General features: G+C 45.6%; 1 pseudogene across 1 annotated transcript; it reads right to left on the reverse strand.

Moving 5' to 3' along the window:
• Positions 1-292: 292 nt before the first annotated feature.
• LOC311149178 (toll-like receptor 8) lies at positions 293-24,130 on the reverse strand (annotated as a pseudogene). The gene is made up of 5 exons: positions 24,119-24,130; positions 21,668-23,088; positions 8,028-8,094; positions 630-730; positions 293-541 (listed from the first exon to the last, which is right to left on the reverse strand). The product of its transcript is annotated as a toll-like receptor 8 (transcript).
• Between the last annotated feature and the right edge of the window lie 175 nt (positions 24,131-24,305).

Genomic DNA, 24,305 nt, shown 5'->3' on the forward strand with positions numbered 1-24,305 from the left:
TTAAGACAACGGGTTCTACATGGAACCCAATAGAGTTCTACCTGGAACCAAAAAGGGATCTACCTAGAACCAAAAAGGGTTATCCTATGGGGACAGCTGAAGAACCCTTTTGGAACCCTTTTATCTAAGAGTGCCTCCTGAAAAGTAGGGACCATCAATCACTGGAATCTTTTTGAATTAATTTATTAAAAACATAATTAAAGTTATTGTTATCATTAAGATTTATGAATAAACAATATAAGTTAGATACTGACTTACCTTTTTTCATTTAGTCATATTTCCTCTTCCTTGGTCAGGGTTGGATGGGGTTGGATGGGGTTGACTGTGTCATGCTCAGCAGGTTGGAGGGTTTTTTGAGGGTGACAGGGCTACAGGACTTTCTCCCCGTCTTCTTTGGTTCGGTTTGGGTGTAACTGGTCTCCTGGGCGGTGGGGGTTATTGGGGGTTCAACCTGGTTGAGGATGGGGGTGTAGCTGGTCTCCTGGGTTGTGGGGGGTATCGGGGGTTCAACCTGGTTGAGGATGGGGGTGTAGATGCTCTCCTGGGTGGTGGGGTTATTGGGGGTTCAACCTGGTTGAGGATGGGGGTGTAGCTGGTCTCCTGGGTGGTGGGGGATATCGGGGTTCAACCTGGGTGAGGATGAGGGTGTAGCTGGTCTCCTGGGTGGTGGAGGATATCGGGGGTTCAACCAGGGTGAGGATGAGGGTGTAGCTGGTCTCCTGGGGGGCAACTGTATCAGACAGTGCTTAGGCAGTAACAGGAGGGTGGTTGTAGTGTGGGGGCATGGGTGTTGACTGCCACTGCGAAATATACCATATTAAGGAAATGGGACAGACAAGTGGACAACAGTTTCCAAATGGCAGAGGTGAGCATGTATATTTAAGCAATAAGGCCTGAGGAGGTGTGTTATATGGCCAATATACCAGTGTACATGGCCAATATACCACGGCTAAGGGCTGTTTTTATGCATGACGCAATGCGGAGTGCCTGGACACAGCCCTTAGCCGTGGTATATTGGCCATATATCACAAACCACAAAGGTGCCTTATTACTATTATAAACTGGTTACCAATGTAATTATAGCAGTAAAAATAAATGGTATGTCATACCCTTGGTATACGGTCTGATATACCAAGGCTTTTAGACAATCAGCATTCAGGGCTGGAACCACCCAGTTTATAAATAAACTTCTACACAGGATATGTGAAAAGAATGTGTTGAAATGTTGCATGCCTGAACTAAGTCCTCTACTTTAATAATAACAATAATAATACATGAAACATTCATAGCTTTACAATTCTAGAAACTAACAAACAATCAACAATCTAACTAAACAACACCAGACTAAACAAAAGGAAGAAAAACATGAAACAAAATACTTGTTTATACCTGGCGCTAACATGCGTCCTTTGTCCTGATCTTGTCCACATTCTGATTGTGCCCACATTTTTTGAAATGCGTCTACACATGGTCTTATCCGTCCACTGTGTCCGCATTGTGAACAGATTTCCTGGTTCCGCCTTGTATCCTAATTCTTTGACAGATATTTTTTCAAAATAATACTTATTTATTTATTTTAAGACACATATATATTCCATAAGTCAGTGGTGCCACCTGTCAATGATTTTAGAAGGCAGGATTATTTAAATGGTCTCACTGTCACCTCCAGACGTGGTCAGGAAGATCTGTGGGCACAATCAGACTGTGGACAAGATCAGGACATATAATGCATGTCAGAACCTGGTATAAATGGGGTTAAATAGAGGTGAGAAGGGCTCAAGGAAAGGGTGCGATGTGTGAGTATGTGAGTGAGCGTGCAGGTGAGTGAGCGAGCAGGTGTTGCGCGTATGTGTGAGTGTGTGTGAAACAGAAGAGTTGTGTGTGTGAGAGTGGTGGAGGGGCAGGTAAGGGTAGGACATGGTGAAGAGGTGGGTTTTTAGGCGGGACTGAAAGATGTTGATGGACTCAGAGTCACGGATGGCTGGAGGGAGTTCCAGAGCCCAGGAGCAACCCTGGAGAAGGCCCTGTCACTGAAACTCTGGAGCTTGGACCTGGGGATGACAAGGTGGCCAACTGTGGGTGAGCGGAGAGAGCATGAAGCTTGGTAGGAGAGAAGAAGGTCAGAGAGGTAAGGGGTAGCAAGGTGGGGGAGAGCTTTTTAGGTCAGGAGGATCTTGTAATTCATGTGGTGGGAGACAGGGAGCCAGTGGAGTTCACAGAGGATGGGGGTGATATGCTGCCAGCATTTAGTGTGGGTTAGAAGATGGGCTGCTGAGTTTTGAACCATTTGGAGCTTATCGAGGGAGCTTGTGTTGATGCTGGGGAGTAGTGAGTTGCAATAGTCTATCCGGGAGAAGATGAAAGCATGGATGAGAGTTTCGGCCGGCAGGACAGGAGAGGGAGGGGCTGACTTTGGCGAATTTGCGTAAGTGGAATAATTTGTTTTTTACAATCGGACGGATGTGGTGGTTGAAGGATAGGGTCTTAAGGTAGACAAACATACATATTTCTGTCCAAATACCTTTCACAATTGCCTCATACAACCTTTGAATTGCTGCCATTGAGGTCTGATTCATCATACCACTGTTGACGACAACATGTTATCCTTTTTCCTCTTGCTGAGGAGTAGCAAGGGGTACACTCCTACCTTGTGGAACCTATGTACCTGGAATCATTAATGACAAAATAACTTCCAGAAACACAACAAATATCAGTCAAATAATGACATTTAGATTTACAGTCTTAAATAATAATAATAATATGCCATTTAGCAGCCTCTTTTATCCAAAGCAACTTACAGTCATGTGCGCGCATACATTTTTACATATGGGCGGTCCCAGGGATCGAACCCACTACCCTGGCGTTATAAGCGCCATGCTCTACCAATTGAGCTACAGAGGACCACAATGAGAGAACAACAAATAAGTGCATAGGGCCTATCATTTCCCTACGCTAGAAATGCAGAAATCTTTTTAGGGGAAAACATAATAAAGCTTACCAGCTTGTTTGCTGCATTAACCAAGGTTGCATATCTTCCATGTTTCATTGTCTTATTTTCCCATTAATCTGTTCCTTCATTTTTTGGGCCTCTTACTTTACCTTTAGCTGTATTTCTGCACCACAGAACTTGCACTTCTTTGATGTTTTACAACTAGGACACAGCTTACGGCTGAAGCCACTAGCCATTCTGCATGAAAGGTGGATACAAAAGTGTCTGAAAGAATTGCCCTATACACATAACTTTGACTGATGGAATGCACCAGGGAGGTCCACTCTGGCATGGGGCTTGAATTGACGAAGAGAACTAGAGATTGTGAGATACAAACGACAATTAATATTAATAGAGCTCACGTTGAGTTCACATTAAATGTCAAGCCCTGTCCCTTCTCAAACCCATTAAAGAAGTGCTATGTGTGTGTTTGAAGGTGACATGGGTTTCAATGACTCAATCATATGGGTCAGATCTGATAATGGACCTCACCTGGTACTAAAACTAAGCCTGAGTCTTTAACATTACCCCACATGCCACACTGTAACATAAAAATGTGTCATACTTTTGTAGCCTGGATATAGGCTACCTGCCATAACCTCAGGTGCATAGTGCAATGAGTGTCGTTAGTTGACAGATGAAACAGTACCTGGGCCACTGAGATTTGGTTACTTATTTTAAGCTACACTTTATAGATAATCTCCTCCAGTTGGTTTGCATTTTAAAACTACAACCTGGTTTGGTTTGTCAAAACACAAGACATTGGAAGAAATCTGAAATAAAAGAGAAAAAGTCTCCACTCACTTAAAATGCAGCCAGAGGATGGATCAATAGATCTGTATCAAGAGGATGGATATAAATAATGAGAGAGAGAGAAATAGAGAGACTAAAGGTGTCAGCTGGTCTGAATAGAAGGGGGGTAGGTGTGAAGGGTCTTTATTTGGAGCTGCAAAGTAAACAGAACAGAACAAGTTTAGAATTCAATTTCTCCGCTGTATTGGTAGGATACTTATTTTAATAAACATTTTTAACTGAGCATTAAGATGTGCTTCATTTGTAAGTGGATTACATCACAAAAACTACAGGTGGTGTACAAAAATATAATGAATATGAATGATGACCATTGGATGGATACACATACACTGTGGATAGGAGCATTGCTGTCTTGTTATCCCTATTCATCCATTGTTTGCAATTGTTTGCTCCACAAGATCTAAAACAGTCTTTAGAAAGGCTTTGCAAAGACAAGTTGAACTAGCTCTATTAGGCCTACCAATAATAAGGGAGCACAGAAAATGTCAGCTTTGAGATAAATATAATTCAATGTAAATTATTTTGTGCAAAAATAGAATTCAAATACAGTAGGTGCAGGATTTTGTTCTAAACAAACAGTAACCGTAGGCTAACAGTAACAGACAAAATTTAGCAGGGGTGTCAAACTCATTCCACAGAGGGCCAAGTGTCTGCAGGTTTTTGTTTTTTCCTTTCAATTAACACCTAGACCTAGACAACCTAACCAGGTGAGGGGAGTTCTTAGTCATTTGTGACCTTAATTTATCAATCAAGGGTGGAGCAAAAACCTGCAGACACTCAGACCTCCCGTGGTAGGAGTTTGACACGTGGATTAAAGTAATGAACCATATTAAACTAGTTGAATCAGGTGTGTAGATGTTGGCCAGAACAAAACCCTGCGCCCACCGTGAACCTCCATAGACTGTAGCCTAGCTCGCTAGCTAGCTATCTATCTAGCTAGCTAGCTATCTGAGACTGTTGAGTAGGCCTATAGCTAAGATTTGAATGAAAATACATATTGGTTTATTGAGAAATGTTGTAAAAAGCTATAAATCAATCTCCATAACATTACATACTAGCGATTACAACCACAATATTTTATTGCATACTTCACTTACCGGGAAAGAGGATGATCGCATGGGAGGATCGGGTACGTTCCAAGTCGCCTTCTTTGTTGAAGTCATGATGCGCATTTGTGTTGTATGTCAACATACACAGATTCTGCACAGAAGAATATACATTCAAAAAAGCGTTTCTTAGATTCATTTAATTTGATATTCTTATATGTGCCGAACAACACAGAAAGTAACCTCCCCTGCAGCCGATTGTGTTGACTAGCTGGAACGCGCTCCACATTACATTGGGTTGAAGTTGCCTATGTACAGTACTGATCTTGGGTCCATTTTCCGTTATTTTCAACATCACCCGCAAGGGTTTTGGTCTGCCAACATATGTTTTCTGACTGCAATGAGAAGAACAAAACCAAATAATATTAAGTGAAATCAAGCATAGAAACCAGTATTGCCATTGATAATGTATTTAAACGTTCCCTGGCAAAGAACCCAAAGAGTGCCATTACTTGGAGTAATATCTGAACGGTTTCAAAATGCCTACCTGTTGAATATCCTCTTGTCTGCAGCAAAAAAATGTATGGATTTGGTGGATTTATCCATCCGGCTGAATAACCTGTTGGCCACCCGCGGACAGCCGGATCAGGGTCCGTCCATTCCATCCCCCAGCACCTCCGACCCTAACCCTATGGAGCTCGGAGGTGCTGCTTTAAGGGTGACCGGAGAGGGGGGCCGTTTCCTGCACCAAGTGTGGCCGCAGAGGGCACACTGCTGGTCGGTGCTGGGGAGGTTCCCCAGGGAGTAGAGGCAGCAGGCAGGGCACTGGTGGATCATCCCAGGTGAGTAGGCACCCGACTCACCCAGAGCTCCCTGTTGCGCACATATATGTCTGTATAACGTTTCCTGAGTTTTCCCCGCATTCCCAGCATAAGGCGCTAGTAGATTCAGGCGCAGCTGGGAACTTTATTGACCGTGCATTTGCACTTAGATTAGGGATCCCTATTGTTCCTGTTGATGTGCCCTTTCCTGTACATGCCTTAGATAGTCATCCTTTAGGATCGGGCCTGATTAGGGAGGTCACAGCTCCACTATGTATGAAAACGCAGGAGGGTCATGAGGAGAGTATTAGTCTCTTCCTGATCGATTCTCCTGTGTTTCCTGTGGTGTTGGGGCTTCCCTGGTTGGCCCATCATGACCCCACTATTTCGTGGCAACAGAGGGCTCTGAAAGGATGGTCACATCAGTGCTCAGGGAGGTGTGTAGGTGTTTCCGTAGGTGCAACTTCGGTGGAAAGTCCAAACCAGGTCTCCCCCATGCCCATTCCCCCCGAATATGCCGATTTGGCTCTCTGCCTTCTGTAAAAAGAAGGCGACTCAATTACCACCCCATCGACGGGGGGATTGTGCGATAAATATCCAGGTAGACGCAACACTTCCCAGGAGTCACGTGTATCCTCTGTCACAGGAGGAGACGGCGGCTATGGAAACATATGTCTCTGAATCTCTGGGACAGGGATACATTCGGCCTTCCACTTCACCTGCCTCCTCAAGTTTCGTTTTTGTGAAGAAGAAGGATGGAGGTTTACGCCCGTGCATTGACTATCGGGGTATAAATAAGATCACGGTGAAGTACAGTTACCCGTTGCCTCTCATAGCCAGTGTGACCTAGTCATTGCACGGGGCGCGCTTCTTCACAAAACTGGATCTCAGGAGCGCGTACAACCTGGTGCGTATCCGGGAGGGGGATGAGAGGAAGACAGCATTTAGTACCACCTCAAGGGCACTATGAGTACCTCGTCATGCCGTACGGGTTGATGAATGCTCCATCAGTCTTCCAATCCTTTGTAGACGAGATCTTCAGGGACCTGCACGGGCAGGGTGTAGTGGTGTATATAGATGACATTCTCATATACTCCACTACACGTGCCGAGCATGTGTCCCTGGTGCGCAAGGTGCTTGGTCGACTGTTGGAGCATAACCTGTACGTCAAGGCTGAGAAATGTCTGTTCTTCCAACAGTCCATCTCCTTCCTAGGGTACCGCCTGTCCGTGTCAGGGGTGGAGATGGAGAATGAACCGCATTTCAGCCGTGTGTAATTGGCTGACTCCAACCACGGTGGTATGGGAGGTTGAGTGTGTCCGGTGTCCGGTTGGGCAACTGTACGTTCTGTGTGATGTCCGCGATCGATTGATCTGTTGGGCCCACACGTCACCCTCCGCTGGTCATCCTGGCATTGGTCGGACAGTGCGCAGTCTTGGTGGGAAGTACTGGTGGCCCACTTTAGCTAAGGACGTGAGGGTTTATGTTTCCTCCTGCTCGGTGTGCGCCCAGTGCAAGGCACCTAGATACCTGCCCAGAGGGAAATTACAACCCCTACCCGTTCCACAACGGCCGTGGTCACACCTATCGGTGGACTTCGTGATGGATCTTCCTCCGTCACAAGGTAACACCATGATCCTGGTCGTTGTGGATCGGTTTTCTAAGTCCTGCCATCTCCTTCCTTTGCCCGGTCTCCCTACGGCCCTACAGACTGCGGAGGCTCTGTTTACCCACGTCGTCCGGCACTACGGGGTGCCTGAGGATATAGTGTCTGATCGGGGTCCCCAGTTCACATCAAGGGTCTGGAGGGTGTTCATGGAACGTCTGGGGGTCTCGGTGGATGAATGGTTTCGGCGCTCGGAGGAGACCTGGGACGCTGCCCATGTGCGCCTGCAACGGGCCATCAGGCAAAAGAAGGCGAGCGCCGACCGCCACCGCAGTGAGGTCCCGGTGTATCCCCCGGGGGACCGGATCTGGCTCTCGACCCGAAACCTGCCCCTTCGCCTGCCCTGCCGGAAGCTGGGTCCATGGTTTGTGGGGCCATTCAAAGTCCTGAGGAGACTGAACGAGGTTTGTTATAGGTTACAGCTCCCCCCTGATTGCCGTATTAACCCCTCGTTCCATGTGTCTCTCCTCAGGCCGGTGGTGGCTGGTCCGCTTCAGCAGTCTGAGGTACGGGAGGTTCCTCCGCCCCCGCTGGACATCGACCCGGCGTATACTCTGCGAGCCATCTTGGACTAAAGGCGTCGAGCGAGGGGCCTTCAGTACCTCGTGGAGTGGGAGGGGTACGGTCCGGAGGAGAGATGCTGGGTGCCGGTGGAGGACATCCTGGACCCTTCCATACTACAGGAATTTCACCATCTCCACCCGGGTCGTCCTGCGCCTCGTCCTCCGGGTCGTCCCCGAGGTCGGTGTCGACGCGCAGCTGGAGCCGCGCGTAAAGGGGGGGGGGGGTACTGTCACGACTTCCGCCGAAGTTGGTGCCTCTCCTTGTGCGGGCGGCTATCGGCGGTCATCGTCACCGGCTTTCTAGCTGCCACCGATCTACATTTCTGTTTTCCATTTGTTTTGTCTGTATTGTACACACCAGGTTCCCATCACATTAATTTGTTTCCCTATTTAACCCTCTGGTTCCCTCATGGTGTTGTGCGTGATTGTTCTTTGTTTGGTGTTGTATACTGCTGTGAGCTGTTGTATTTCCCTGCGTGGAAATTTGATTTGTTGTTTTCCTGAGTAAAGTTTGATATTTACTCAGTTCTGTGTCCTGCGCCTGACACCGTCTTACTGCTGCACACTGACATCTGTTCACATTGGTTCTGAGATATGCAACCATTTCCTTTCTCACTCACTTAATGCCACACTTTTCCAAACAAAAAAAACACACACCACACCTTCCATCACAATACATCCACACATACCCACATACTGTGCCTTCTATGTCTTCTGTTTGCTGTGTTTTTATATCCACCATGTCAATTAAGTACTTTTGTATTCCAGTTAGTTATATTTGAAGATGTATTATTTTGCTAGTTATCCTTTCTTCTAATGCCAAATTTGACAATGATTGGATGCTCATATCTCTGTCCTCTTTGTCTGAAACGGTGTACACGTTCGAGTTGAATTTTATCGACAGCATCGAGTAGAAATTGAAGCGCTGTAAGCAATAATTCCTTCACTACATTTTCGGGAACTTCTCCTTCTCTTTCTTGGATACCCGTAAGTACTAGATCTAGTCTGTATGTCTAGTAAGGCTTCTCTCAGAAAGATGTTCTCCTTTTTACGTTCATTAATGTCCGTTTCTATCTTAGTTGTCACGGTTTCGGCCGAGGCTGCTCCTCCTCCTTGTTCGGGCAGGCTTCGGCGGTCGTCATCCCCGGAGTACTAGCTGCCACCGTTGTATGTTTCGATGTTTGTTTGGTTTTGTCTGATTGGTTACACCTGTTTCTGTGTCCTATAAGTTCTCGTCATTTGTGTCTTGTGTTGTGTGTAATTGTTTCACCAGTCAGCAGGAGCTGTGAGTTCTATTTCTCTCCATTTGTTGTTTTGAGAGAGTGTCCGCACTGTTGTGCGCATTTACCTGTACTTTGTGGTTTACGCAGTGTGCGTAAAGTTCACTAGCCTCCGGCTCGTTTGTAGCCGTTTTGTTTGTTTTTTCGTGTCTTACTAAAGACCTTTTGACGAAGCCTCTGTTGTCCTGCGCCTGATTCCCACACCACATCCACGCTCGCACCTGACAGAATTACACACCATCTACATGGAATCAGCAGGAGCAGCAGCAGCTGCCGAGTTAATCGAGGAGCGCGTCCGCGGACAGGAGGACAGGATCAACCGAATCGGGACCGCTCTAGATGGGAGACCAGCGGTGTACCCACGCCTCCACCTACCTCACCACCACCATCGGTCAGTCCGCCCGTCCAAGCTCCGGAACCCAGGGGGATTCGGCTCTCGCTCCCGAGGGCGTATGATGGTACCGCTGCCGGGTGTCAGGGTTTCCTCCTACAGGTAGAACTCTACCTAGCCACCGTACACCCGGCACCCTCAGGACACGAGAGCGTTTCCGCCCTCATCTCCTGTCTCACCGGCAAGGCATTGGAGTGGGCCAACGCCGAATGGAGGTGGATAGACGCCGCCACCATCACCTATGCGGAATTCTCCCGCCGCTTCAGGGCTGTGTTCGACCATCCACCTGAGGGGAAAGCGGCGGGTGAGCGTCTATTCTACCTCCGGCAGGGGAAGAGGAGCGCCCAGGAGTTTGCCTTGGAGTTCCGGACTCTAGCGGCAGATGCAGGGTGGAATGAGCGGGCCCTCATAGACCACTTCCGATGCAGCCTACGGGAGGACGTCCGTAGTGAGTTGGCTTGCAGGGACACCACCCTCACGTTCGACCAGTTGGTTGACATGGCCATTCGTCTCGACACCCTGCTGGCCACCCGCGGACGTTCTGAGTGGGGGTCGTCCAATCCACCCTCCAGCACCTCCGAGCCGAGTCCTATGGAGCTCGGGGGTGCTGGCGCTAGAGAACGGAGGAGGAGGAGTCCGAGGGGGGCCGTCCCCTGCACCAGCTGTGGCCGTGGAGGACACACTGCGGCTAGGTGCTGGGGAGGGTCTCCAGGGGGACGAGACGGCAGGCCACGCACTGGGGAGTCCTTCCAGGTGAGTAGGCGCCCCACTTACCCAGAGCTCTCTGTTGTGCACCTAACCATACCTGTTTGTTTTACACAGGTTGCACCTCGTTCCCAGCATAAGGCGCTAGTAGATTCAGGCGCAGCTGGGAATTTTGTCGATCGGACATTTTGTATAAAGTTAGGGATTCCTCTCCTTCCTGTTAAAAATCCCTTCCCTGTACATGCCCTAGATAGCCGTCCGTTGGGATCGGGGTTGATTAGGGAGGTCACAGCGCCACTTAGGATGGGGACGCAGGGGGTCATGAGGAGACTATTCAGCTATATCTGATCGACTCTCCTGCGTATCCGGTGGTGCTGGGGCTTCCCTGGTTGATTACCCATAACCCCACTATTTCGTGGCAACAGAGGGCTCTTGAGGAGTGGTCTGCCCAGTGTGTGGGGCGATGTCTGGGTGTTTCCGTGGGGGCGACCTCGGTGGAGAGTCCAAACCAAGTGCCCGCAATGCACGTTCCCCCCGAGTATGAGGATTTAGCACTCGTGTTTAGCAAGGCGAGGGCGGCGCGATTGCCACCTCATAGACAGGGGGATTGTGCGATAGACCTCCAGGCAGGAGCTGCACTTCCGCGGAGCCATGTGTATCCTTTGTCTCAAGAGGAGAAGAGGGCTATGGAGACATACATAGCCGAGTCTCAGAGACAGGGATACATACGGCCCTCCACTTCCCCTGCGTCCTCGAGCTTCTTTTTTGTGAAGAAAAAGGATGGAGGTTTGCGCCCGTGTATTGATTACCGCGGTCTCAATCAGATTACTGTGAAATACAGTTATCCACTCCCTCTGATTGCGACTATGACGGAGTCATTACACGGAGCGCGGTTCTTCACAAAATTGGACCTCAGGAGCGCCTACAACTTGGTGCGCATTAGGGAGGGCGATGAATGGAAGACAGCATTCAGTACCACCTCGGGTCATTACGAGTATCTCGTCATGCCATACGGGTTAATGAATGCTCCTTCAGTCTTCCAATCCTTTGTGGATGAGATTTTCTGGGACATGCAGGGGCAAGGAGTGGTCGTGTACATAGACGATATTCTGGTGTACACTTCTACCCGAGCCGAGCATGTAGCCCTGGTGCGCCGAGTGTTGAGGAGGCTGTTGGAGCACGACCTGTATGTCAAGGCAGAGAAATGTCTGTTCTTCCAGGAGTCTGTCTCCTTTTTGGGTTAACAGTTGTCCGCGTCAGGGGTGAAGATGGAGGTTGACCGTGTGTCAGCCGTGCGTAATTGGCAAACCCCAACCACGGTTAAAGAGGTGCAGCAGTTCTTGGGCTTTGCGAATTACTACCGGAGGTTTATCCGGGGTTTTGGACAGGTGGCAGCTCCCATAACGTCCCTTCTGAAGGGGGGTCCGGTGCGCTTGCTGTGGTCAGCTGAGGCGGACAGGGCTTTTGGGAAACTGAAGGACCTGTTTACTTCAGCTCCGGTGCTGGCGCATCCGGATCCCGCTTTACCATTCGAGGTGGAGGTGGACGCGTCAGAAGCCGGTATAGGGGCCGTTCTCTCGCAACGGTCCGGCACGCCACCTAAACTCCGCCCCTGTGCTTTTTACTCTAAGAAGCTCAGCCCGGCGGAGCGAAATTATGACGTGGGGGACAGGGAGCTGTTAGCCGTGGTACAGGCCCTAAAGGTGTGGAGGCAATGGCTTGAGGGGGCTCAACACCCTTTCCTCATTTTGACTGACCACCGTAACCTGGAATACATTCGGGCAGCTAGGAGACTGAATCCTCGCCAGGCTCGGTGGACCATGTTTCTATCCCGGTTCGTATTTAAGATCACATACATCCCTGGGTCCCAGAACGGAAAGGCAGACGCCCTGTCTCGGCGGTATGACACAGAGGAGAGGTCCGTTGAGCCCACTCCCATACTACCGAAGTCTTGTCTGGTGGCACCGGTGGTGTGGGAGGTCGATGCTGAAATCGAGCGGGCGTTACGTACCGACCCTAGCCCTCCACAGTGTCCTGTGGGTCGGACGTACGTTCCGCTCGAGGTTCGGGATCAACGTATTTATTGGGCTCACACGTCACCCTCCTCTCGGCATCTAGGTATTGGCCGGACAGTGCACTGCCTTAGCACGAAGTACTGGTGTCCAACGTTAGCCAGGGATGTGAGGGTTTATGTCTCCTCCTGCTCTGTGTGTGCCCAGTGTAAGCCGCCCAGACACTTGCCCAGGGGAAAGTTACAACCCCTGCCCGTTCCACAACGACCCTGGTCTCACCTCTCGGTGGACTTTGTTACAGACCTTCCCCCCTCACAGGGGAATACCACCATCCTGGTCGTTGTGGATCGGTTCTCGAAGGCTTGTCGTCTCCTTCCCATGCCGGGTCTCCCTACTGCCCTACAGACCGCTGAGGCACTATTCACCCACGTCTTCCAGCATTACGGGGTACCCGAGGATATAGTGTCTGATCGAGGTCCCCAGTTCACCTCCCGAGTCTGGAGAGCGTTCATGGAGCGTTTGGGGGTCTCGGTGAGCCTTACCTCGGGGTACCACCCGGAGAGCAATGGGCAGGTCGAACGTGTCAACCAGGATGTGGGTAGGTTTCTGAGGTCGTATTGCCAGGGCCGGCCGGAGGAGTGGGCGAGGTATGTCCCCTGGGCAGAGATGGCACAGAACTCTCTCTGCCACTCCTCCACCAACCTAACCCCTTTCCAATGTGTGTTAGGTTACCAGCCGGCTCTGGCACCATGGCATCAGAGCCAGATCGAGGCCCCTGCGGTGGATGAGTGGGTGCGGCACTCGGAGGAGACGTGGGACGCTGCACACATCCATCTGCAGCGGGCCATCCGTCGACACAAGGCGAGCGCCGATCTCCACCGCAGTGAGGGGCCGGTGTATGCACCTGGAGATCGAGTCTGGCTCTCGACCAGAAACCTACCCCTCCGCCTGCCCTGCCGGAAGCTGGGTCGGCGGTTTGTGGGGCCTTTTAAAGTCCTGAGGAGGTTGAACGAGGTGTGTTACAGGTTACAACTGCCTATTGATTATCATGTTAACCCCTCGCTCCATGTGTCTCTTCTCAGGCCGGTGGTAGCTGGTCCACTCCAGGACTGTGAGATAGGAGAGACTCCTCCGCCCCCACTGGACATCGAGGGGGCTCCGGCGTACACCGTTCGGTCCATCTTAGATTCGAGACGTCGGATGGGGGGTCTCCAATATCTCGTGGAGTGGGAGGGGTACGGCCCAGAGGAACGGTGCTGGGTGCCGAGGAGGGACGTTTTAGACCTGTCTCTTCTGACTGAGTTCCACCGTGGTCACCCCACGCGCCCTGCTCCGCGTCCTCCTGGTCGTCCCCGAGGCCGGGGTCGGCGCACGGTGCGTCAAGGGGGGGGAACTGTCACGTTTTCGGCCGAGGCTGCTCCTCCTCCTTGTTCGGGCAGGCTTCGGCGGTCGTCGTCCCAGGAGTACTAGCTGCCACCGTTGTATGTTTCGATGTTTGTTTGGATTTGTCTGATTGGTTACACCTGTTTCTGTTTTGTACTTATTATGTGTCCTATAAGTTCTCGTCGTTTGTGTCTTGTGTTGTGTGTAATTGTTTCACCAGTCAGCAGGAGCTGTGAGTTCTATTTCTCTCCATTTGTTGTTTTGAGAGAGTGTCCGCACTGTTGTGCGCATTTACCTGTACTTTGTGGTTTACGCAGTGTGCGTAAAGTTCACTAGCCTCCGGCTCGTTTGTAGCCGTTTTGTTTGTTTTTTCGTGTCTTACTAAAGACCTTTTGACGAAGCCTCTGTTGTCCTGCGCCTGATTCCCACACCACATCCACGCTCGCACCTGACATTAGTGACTGTCCCTTTTAGCTTTTTTGTTTCTTTCTCCATTATTGCAGCTTTTTCGTCACTCATTTCAAGGCTCGCCGTCAACTCCTTTATATCCTTACTGACTAAGTATGCAGAGTTGTATGTTGGGAGCTTTTGGGAAAGAGCACAGTTAGAAAGATATGGCATTTAGAAGCAAACCGGATGGACATCATGAAAATGATCGGAGAGGTTGAGAGTAGAAGAAGTTCAGGAGCAAAAAAGAAATAATATATATATATATATATATATATATATATATATATATATATATATATATATAATAGAATTATTGTAAAATTAACTCTGTCCATAAGGTGTAGATAGTAAGTATAGACCGGAAGTAGAGGCCTGGGCATTGTTGTTCACTAATTTACTCCAAGTAGGGAAAGGATGGTGGGGTTGAAAAGTAATAAAGGGGAATATATACACTGCTCAAAAAAATAAAGGGAACACTTAAACAACACAATGTAACTCCAAGTCAATCACACTTCTGTGAAATCAAACTGTCCACTTAGGAAGCAACACTGATTGACAATAAATGTCACATGCTGTTGTGCAAATGGAATAGACAACAGGTGGAAATTATAGGCAATTAGCAAGACACCCCCAATAAGACTGGTTTTGCAGGTGGTGACCACAGACCACTTCCCAGTTCCTATGCTTCCTGGCTGATGTTTTGGTCACTTTTGAATGCTGGCGGTGCTTTCACTCTAGTGGTAGCATGAGACGGAGTCTACAACCCACACAAGTGGCTCAGGTAGTGCAGCTCATCCAGGATGGCACATCAATGCGAGCTGTGGCAAGAAGGTTTGCTGTGTCTGTCAGCGTAGTGTCCAGAGCATGGAGGCGTTACCAGGAGACAGGCCAGTACATCAGGAGACGTGGAGGAGGCCGTAGGAGGGCAACAACCCAGCAGCAGGACTGCTACCTCCGCCTTTGTGCAAGGAGGAGCTGGAGGAGCACTGCCAGAGCCCTGCAAAATGACTTCCAGCAGGCCACAAATGTGCATGTGTCTGCTCAAACGGTCAGAAACAGACTCCATGAGGGTGGTATGAGGGCCCGACATCCACAGGTGGGGGTTGTGCTTACATCCCAACACCGTGCAGGACGTTTGGCATTTGCCAGAGAACACCAAGATTGGCAAATTCGCCACTGGCGCCCTGTGCTCTTCACAGATGAAAGCAGGTTCACACTGAGCACGTGACAGACGTGACAGAGTCTGGAGACGCCGTGGACAACGTTCTGCTGCCTGCAACATCCTCCATAATGACCGGTTTGGCGGTGGGTCAGTCATGGTGTGGGGTGGCATTTTTTGGGGGGGCCGCACAGCCCTCCATATGCTCGCCAGAGGTAGCCTGACTGCCATTAGGTACCGAGATGAGATCCTCAGACCCCTTGTGAGATCATATGCTGGTGCGGTTGGCCCTGGGTTCCTCCTAATGCAAGACAATGCTAGACCTCATGTGGCTGGAATGTGTCAGCAGTTCCTGCAAGAGGAAGGCATTGATGCTATGGACTGGCCCGCCTGTTCCCCAGACCTGAATCCAATTGAGCACATCTGGGACATCATGTCTCGCTCCATCCACCAACGCCACGTTGCACCACAGACTGTCCAGGAGTTGGCGGATGCTTTAGTCCAGGTCTGGGAGGAGATCCCTAAGGAGACCATCCGCCACCTCATCAGGAGCATGCCCAGGCGTTGTAGGGAGGTCATACAAGCACGTGGAGGCCACACACACTACTGAGCCTCATTTTGACTTGTTTTAAGGACATTACATCAAAGTTGGATCAGCCTGTAGTGTGGTTTTCCACTTTAATTTTGAGGGTGACTCCAAATCCAGACCTCCATGGGTTGATACGTTTAATTTCCATTGATAATTTTTTTATGATTTTGTTGTCAGCACATTCAACTATGTAAAGAAAAAAGTATTTAATAAGATGATTTCATTCATTCAGATCTAGGATGTGTTATTTTAGTGTTCCCTTAATTTTTTTGAGCAGTGTATATTTAAAAATAAATAAAAAAAAATAAACATGGGGGATTGGAAGTGATGCAGACAATTACATTGATAGAAGATACAATCTATCTGCAATATTAAGCTGATCCATTCCCCCCCCCAAAAAAAAAAAAAAAAAAAAAAAAAAGTATGCAGAGTTTGTCATTTATCGACTTTAACAGATCACTTTCCACAGTTACCAGTCCCAGTGTTGAAAAGCATAAATCATTTGTATCCGTCAAGGAGTTGCGTTTTCTTTTGGAGATTGATTCTCCTCATTTACCCTCCGTCATGTTTGAGTGTTGATTGTTTTCGTAATATTTGTCGATACATTTCTCTAGCCTTATGATTTGTTTTGTGTTATTATCCAGATTGAATGTTATTACCTACGAGTATATGAAGTGCTAATATTTAGTCTAACTTACTGATATTGAATATTACGTTTTTATCTTGAGGCGATTTGCACCGCTGTGTTCAGTACACCAAAGGAATTATCTTTGTTAATGATATTATGAATTGGAAAGGTGGAGTTATCTCACATATGCAGTTAACAAACACATATGGAAATGTTTGGTCTATCCAAAATTACAACCAACTGATTGCAGCATTACAGTCAAAATGTAGGAGGTGTCATGATTGTCCTGGGAGGATCCAAAATGAGTCAGATCAGGTTTGCAGTGGATAACTTCAACCAGACCGTCTCTCACCCACAGAGGGGGGAGGAGGGAGCTGGTGGGGGGTTGACAGCTCACACCCTGTTGTAAATCAAGGATTAGAACTTTCAGCTATCTCCCTCTCCAAATTCACACAGGAATGTGCCTTTGTTCACAGATGTTTTCCTGCCGAAATTCTAACTCGTTCTAAAGCGAATACTGGAACAATATTTCTAACATAGAATGTGGGGAATGGTCAGAGGCGATCTAAAGAATAATAATGCCATATGGGTTGTTATTTTGTGATGCCATTAAAAACATTAATAGAGGAAATACTGTAACTTGAAAGTATAGACACTATATGTATGAAGTTTTAATTCGATGCATTGTGAATGAAATAGGAAAAATTATGAAATTCTTCTTCTCGTTAAGATAGGAATGTGATTTGAGACGCTATAATGAGATAATTGTTTTTCATAATACTGTAGTATTCTGTAGTTCTGTTCAAGACTACATGACAAGTCATTGGAGCCACGGACAACTAAGAAGAAGGACATTGTGACCATCGTGACAATCAGAGCCTTACAAGCAGGCCGCGGAAAGGCCCAGCCAACCCCTTTCCAAGAATGCTTGGTTCCGGCAGAAATAAACGAAGAACCAAGGTATCTCACATAAATACATTCATGATTTCTTACACCAAACGGGCGGCGGTTCGTGTGCAAAGTATATGATTACTGTGAGAGTAGTTTCCAAATGTATCAAAGTGTTGTGCCACTGTATTTCTCTCTCTCTCTCTCTCTCTCTCTCTCTCTCTCTCTCTCTCTCTCTCTCTCTCTCTCTCTCTCTCTCTCTCTCTCTCTCTCTCACACTCTCTCTCTCTCTCTCTCTCTCTCTCTACCTCGCCATATTTTGTAATAAGCAGTCATGTTGTCAGCAGTCCGCCAGGGACATGTTGTTAATGTAATAAGTGTGTATGTTATCCTGTATTGTATTTAGTTAGCTAGTAAATAAATAATTAAAATAATTTTTGTAGTACTGAATTATAAGTAAGGCTGGGTTTTTTTGCAGAGGCAAGGAGGATACGACGTTCATAATTATGATATGATATGAGGTAATGATTAATAAGTTTACTGTTTATCGATGTAATAGATATATACCTTCCATGGTGCCCCAAATCCAAATGAGTTCATTGTTACATGACTAATTTAATTGGGTAACAATTAAACATAGGTAGTTAAATAGAGAAATAACAGTCTTGAGATTAATGAAGGTCATGCCACGACAGAGGCAAGTGGAAGGGGGAGAAGGTATGGGAATTGGAACCCCCCCCCCAACAAAAAAGCATAGATAAAAATATATATCAGCTTTAATTGATGACCAAAATGACTCCATACAGGTTTCAAAATAGTTGGGAAGAGATTTTTGAAGTGCCCGATTCCGTGGCACATGGTTTCTGAACTGATATGCTTGATTCAAAACTTAGAGTTTTTCAATTTACGTTATTATACAACATTCTTGCCACAAACATAATGTTATGTATATGGGGCATACAATAATCTCAGCTCTGCATATTTTGCTGCGAAGAGACAGAATCATTGGATCACTTGTTTTGGTATTGCCCCTATGTAGCTTGTTTCTGGTCACAGGTTCAGGAATGGCAAAAAATGAAATCACATTTATCTCAAATTTAACCCCAACAGCACTGTTGGGAGATTTGAAAAACCATAGCCAATCAATCAACAATATAATAATACTTTCAGTAAAAATGTTTATCTTTAACTTACAATCTGTAGATACTATGTGATAAGACATGTTAAGAATTTATGTGAAACATCACAGCACAGTTGAAAAATACTGTATATGGCAAATAGAAAACATACATTATACATTGTGTTTTCAGTAATAACTGTTATAGAGCATGACCTTTTCAATCCACCCCTCAGCTCCCATCTCCGTATACCGCCCTCTTATAAGTACTATCTATCTAGATATAATGTATATCAAAATATCAAATTACTTTATTCTTGCTATGTAACTTCTGTAAAAACTTCTGTAAAATGTGTGTAGAATGTACATGTAACAACAAAAGAAAAACGTTATAATTATTATAATAATAAAATAAATATAAAAAGGTTGTACAATTATATAACTAGTTTATGAACTATATAACGATTTAAATGTGCCTACATTTGCATACAAGGAATACATTTACCACAGTACCTAACTTCCCCCATGATGGATTTTCTGAAAAACGGTTACCAACATATTAAAATAACAATGAATTACATATTTTCATTCAAACGTTATTTTCATGACCAGTTGAGACCTTTGGTGTGTTGGTGCATTTCAGAATATGAAAACAAATGGTGAGACATCGAGACTACTTTGACAGAGATACCCATACAGTCAGTTTTGGGTAATAAGGACATGGTAGTAGAAATATACAAAATACAAAATCAGTGGATTAATTTCTCTCTGAAGACATGGTTTAGGGTAGTTAAGCAAATTCAGTTAGACAGAGAGGTCAAACTGCTAAGCTGGCCCGCATACGACCCCAGCTTCATCCTTGCAATTCAGAATAGCAGATTTAAACAGTGGATGTAAAAAGGCATCACATCATTTTGTACAATTATAAGGAATGGGGGATCTAGAGAACTTCCAGGACCTAAGTGAAAAACATGGCTTGGATAAACAGGATTTTTACAGGTATCTACAGGTTCGACACTACTTTTAAAAGAAATAAAAGTGATTGACCCTCGGGCACCCCAGAAATGTATCCAAGTATTCACTAACGCATACAATTTGGGGAGTATCAAATAAACTATTTAAAATCTTTACTTGAGTATTCTATCCTCAAAGGAACACTCTACAAACTATATTAAACAGAAATGGGAGGAGGAACTTAACATTGAAATAACTAATGAAACAATTAACGTTTTCACAAGTACCAACAAATGGGTGTAATCATTCTACAGTGGTCCCTGCAGCGTACGCTCAAACCGGTGTGATTAGAATGCTTATTTAGAACGTCCAGTTTCGATTAACGCAACCAGTGGCGACCCGTCATTAAGGGCAGGTGGGGCTTGCCTGTTTTGCATGTTATTTTGGCATTAATAAGTGTCACATATCAGTTTGCAAACATTGTAAAAAATACAAATATCATTGAGTTAATAAAGCCGCATACATAGTCTCTTTTTTGCTTTCTTGAGTAAAGCAGCTCCAAAATGCAGGTGTTTCAGCCTAGCACAGTGCTTTCTGTGGTGGTGGGGCAGCCAGCGGAAAATACGGAGCGTAGGTGTTGGTAATGTTCTCTAGTTGTGCCGTAATTGGCTCAGTGTTCTGTCACTCATGGGGACACTACGTCACCGCCAAGCCTAAGGGTAGAGCTAAAACATTCAATTCCCTTGGGTGCTGCCATAGAGTTACATTAGAAGTGCCCATCCAAGAAGGCTCAAGGTCATTGGCCACAGATAAAATGACGTCAAATCACATTATATCTACAGTAGCTTTGATTGGACTGATCATGTCAATATCATACATTCAAAATCTTAGCTAGCAGTCATCATCATGAATCAAGTCGACAATCTACTGGCAAAGCAATCACAAGCCCGCTATTCAGTGGAGTGGCTGTGTGGTCCCAAATCTGGGATTAAGGGTCTCTTTTACAAGTTAAAAATGATAAACATTCAAACATTGGCCATGCTGTCAATGAAGCATGATTTGTGCCTCGCTCAAAACGACTGTTAACTCGGAACTGCGAAAACTTGACTTCAGTGAGTTCAAGACAACTGGGAACTCAGGAAAAAACGAGCTCCGACTGGGAAAATACGTTTTGAGCGGTCATCCAACTCGGAATTGTAAATCCGGAGCTCAGGCCTCTTTCTAGAGCTACGACCTGAAGATCACTGACGTCATCATGATTCAACCTTGTTTTTTTCAGAGTTCCCAGTTGTCTTGAAAGCATCATAAATCCAGAAAATGCCAGACTTTGATGACAAAATTTGCCCACGAAGGACCGTCGCCTCACCTTCCTGTTCAAGTGAGCACAGCACAACAAGGTGAGTCCAAAAATGTACTGTATGCTGCTGCATAAATGATGTAATATGCCAGGGAGATGTGTATACTGTAGCTAAGAAAGTAATACTAAGTGTAAGTTGTGTAGTAAGCTGTTAGTAGCCCATGTGCCTCACCCTAATAATTTTGTCTATTTTCCCCTCTTAATTTCACCTACTGTTCTGAGTTAGTGGTGCACATGTAGGCTACAACCTGTTTTAGAGAAATGTAATCATCGAATATTGTAAGAACTTTCGTTGACTGCTTATATGCCCCCTTTATTTATCCTACGGTTCTGACTTGGTGTACAGGGAGAACACTGTAAGAACGGCCCATGTTCTGAATTATGTCGCAGTACATTTCAAAAGTGCTAAACAAATAGTTATATTGACTACGTACGTCCTAGCTCACTCATTAATGTCTTATTCGAAATTACGGATTGCCTCTTATCCGCTTGTCGTCCCCTTATGCCATAGGTTGTACATCTCAATTGTCAGTAGAAACCACATTTGTTTAAGCAAGTCAGCCATACCAGCTATGTTTTTTTTAAAGGCAGTAAATGAGGCTGAATTAACTTTTTCACTGCCAGACAAGGCTCCGCTGATAGCCAGGTGTAGCAGTGGTAAGATGTTGGGACTGCTTTTGGGACTCTGCTGTTGGGACAGCTTTATGTAGGCCCTAACAGTTTGTGGGCACCGTTTGTCACCGTTATAGTGCAATTAATGTACTGTTTAGTGTTGTGTTGTGTAGTGGCTTTGCTGGCATGCATCCCACTTGTATTAGTTTGTTTTGCCCCACCAAGATTTACATGCTAAAATCACCACTGGATCAGAGATAAAGCATTCTGGCTTCACAAGGTTGTGATTTAATCCGTAAGAAAAGTCCCTTGAATTTGAATAATACCCAGTTAGTGGCGATGTGTACAACACTGAATTTAAGTTGCTTCCTATGCCACAACCTGGGGACTCATTCACTGAAAGTGGATAAAGCCTGTTTTCTGCAAGATAAATTACTTTGAGACTTGAGTTTGAGAATTTGCTGAATATGGGGGAATCAGAGCGAACAATTAAGTTTGTTCCGATGTTCAACACTGAAAGATTTTTGAGTTCATAAGTGGTCTGAGCGTTTCTGAATGAATTTCCCTAAAAACAAAAACAATTTTATGTAATGTTGTAAGAGACACCAATTGTGAAACGTTTTTTGAAAGCTGTAGGGTTTCAGGGTAGGCAAGCAAATCATAATTAAATGAAAAATCTATATTGTCTAGTTTTGGTAGATAGCTAAAAAAAATGTCCATTGGTGATACAATTTGCTAAGTAATTAAAATATAGGAACAGATGTGTAAGATTGTTCAAGCTCTCAAACCACAAGTTATTGATGAAACGAAGTGAGTTGCCTGCTAGGTGCAGTGTCTGTAACTGTGTAAGACCATGAAATGCATGAGGATGAATATCCAGAGAATCATTAGGGCAGGGAACACAAGGATATGGAGCATTGGAGCATCTTGGACAGTTTCCCTGTAATTCCAGGATGTTTAGATGGGTTAGTCCAAGGAAATCATCCTTTGCTGTATCTTGTTTGAATCAAGGTGTAATATTTGTATAGAGCTTGGCAGTACTTTCAGAAGTTGAGTTAAATTATTATAGGCCAACATCAAAACCTTCAAGTTATTCAATAATGAGAAGGTGCCGTTTCCAATGGTAAAGTCAGTCTCACAGGGATTCCAGTAATAGTAATTTTTGGATAAGTACAGCTCCTTCACATGTTGTATACCGGCGAGGTAGCTCATGTTCGAGAAATTGATCTTGTTATTTTCTAGCATGAGTTTATCCAGAATGAGTGGGAGATTTCGAGGAATTTTTGATGAGGCCATTGCAATTAAGTCTTAGGTCTTGCAGGTTTGTCAGATTTTTGAAGGCACCTTCAGCGATATGTGTTTCACCTTTTTTGTTGACACAGTTGAGATTGAGAAGGGCCGGTCCTCCAGATTAGAAAATGCATCAAGAGATACATTTCTGATGTTGTTTTCTGATAGGTCCAGCACGGTCATATTCCTGGTGATGCCAACAGGTACCTTTTTCAGTCTATGCTCCTCACAATTAAAGATGATGTCATTCGTGGTATTGGTAGTATTGACCGTAACATCACATGGAAACTACCGTGGCATCCATGTACATGAGGTAGGTAGCAGGAAGTGACACAGGAACAATGGTGCCAACTGTAACCAGCAGGTGGTAGCATCCTGTAAGCAAACAGTACAAACGTGTGAGTATGGAAATATAATGACAGACTCCCTACTTATTGACTTTAACCATTTGTGTGGAGTAGACCTACACTCACACATTTTATGGCCGCTCTATTGCAATAGGGTCATTCTGATGTAAATCCTTTATATTGCAACAGAAGTATGTGTATGCATTGTAGAAACTACTGGGGACTAGCTTGTCCCACTGGTGATGTGTAGAGGTGTAGTGACATGTTTTGGAGATATCTATCTATAATTTTTTTAATGTTAGACAGTGAGTATAGATCAACAAAAAAAAAGAAGGCTATTAAAATACATTTTATTATGATTATGATGCAGACCTGGGTTCAAAAACTATTTCAGGTATTTCAATTACTTTTCAATACATTTCAAAACAACTATTTAGATAACTTTTAATTGAAAAAACAAGTACTTGAATTTTGAAATGTATTTCAAAATACAATTAGGAAAGTATTGGCATGTATTTATAATTTATTCAAATACATATCATTAGACATATTTGAAAGACAGTATTTTCCTGAAAATATTTGAATTATTTGGATGCATTTGAAAATAGTTGTGAATGTATTGTACTTAGTAGTTACATTTGAAATAACAAACAACTTAACTTCTATAAGTCTTACTTCATTTTTTTATCAGAATATGCAGCCCATACATTAAATTGGTGTTTTCTGAAAGAGGACAAGATGCCATGTTACGTTTAAAAAAACATCAGGGTTTCAAAAAGCTAGTTGGACATTGAGGAGTGATCTGGTCTGAAGATAGGCCCTCCAATGCTGAAAAGCATCTCCACAGCTGCAAAGGATGCTGGGTTATGTAGGTACTCAGCAGCAACTCTGCTCATTGTTGGGTATGTATGACTGTGTATTCCAGAATTTCAGTGGATCAGTAGTTGGTGGAAGATATGGGGAGATGAGGTTTGGAGTACATGCAGCCGTGCTTGTTTGTTCCATGAAACCAAACAGTGTGTCCAATCAACTTTTCTTCGCTGGTGGTGGTGGCTCACCGTGTGGGACATCCTGTGTAGTGCTGTTGAACTTTCTGACAAGACGTTTGATGTCTGCAGTAAAGGCAGCCTTCTCAGTGGCATTGCACCATGGTCAAGCGCTTGTCAATTGCTTGTTTCAGGTTTTTAACAAGCTTTCCATTGTGGAGCAATTGGTTAGATGTTCAGTCATACCTCTGATGCATGG

Source organism: Coregonus lavaretus (assembly GCF_964263955.1).
Source record: "Coregonus lavaretus genome assembly, chromosome: 21".
Lineage (NCBI taxonomy): Eukaryota > Metazoa > Chordata > Actinopteri > Salmoniformes > Salmonidae > Coregonus > Coregonus lavaretus.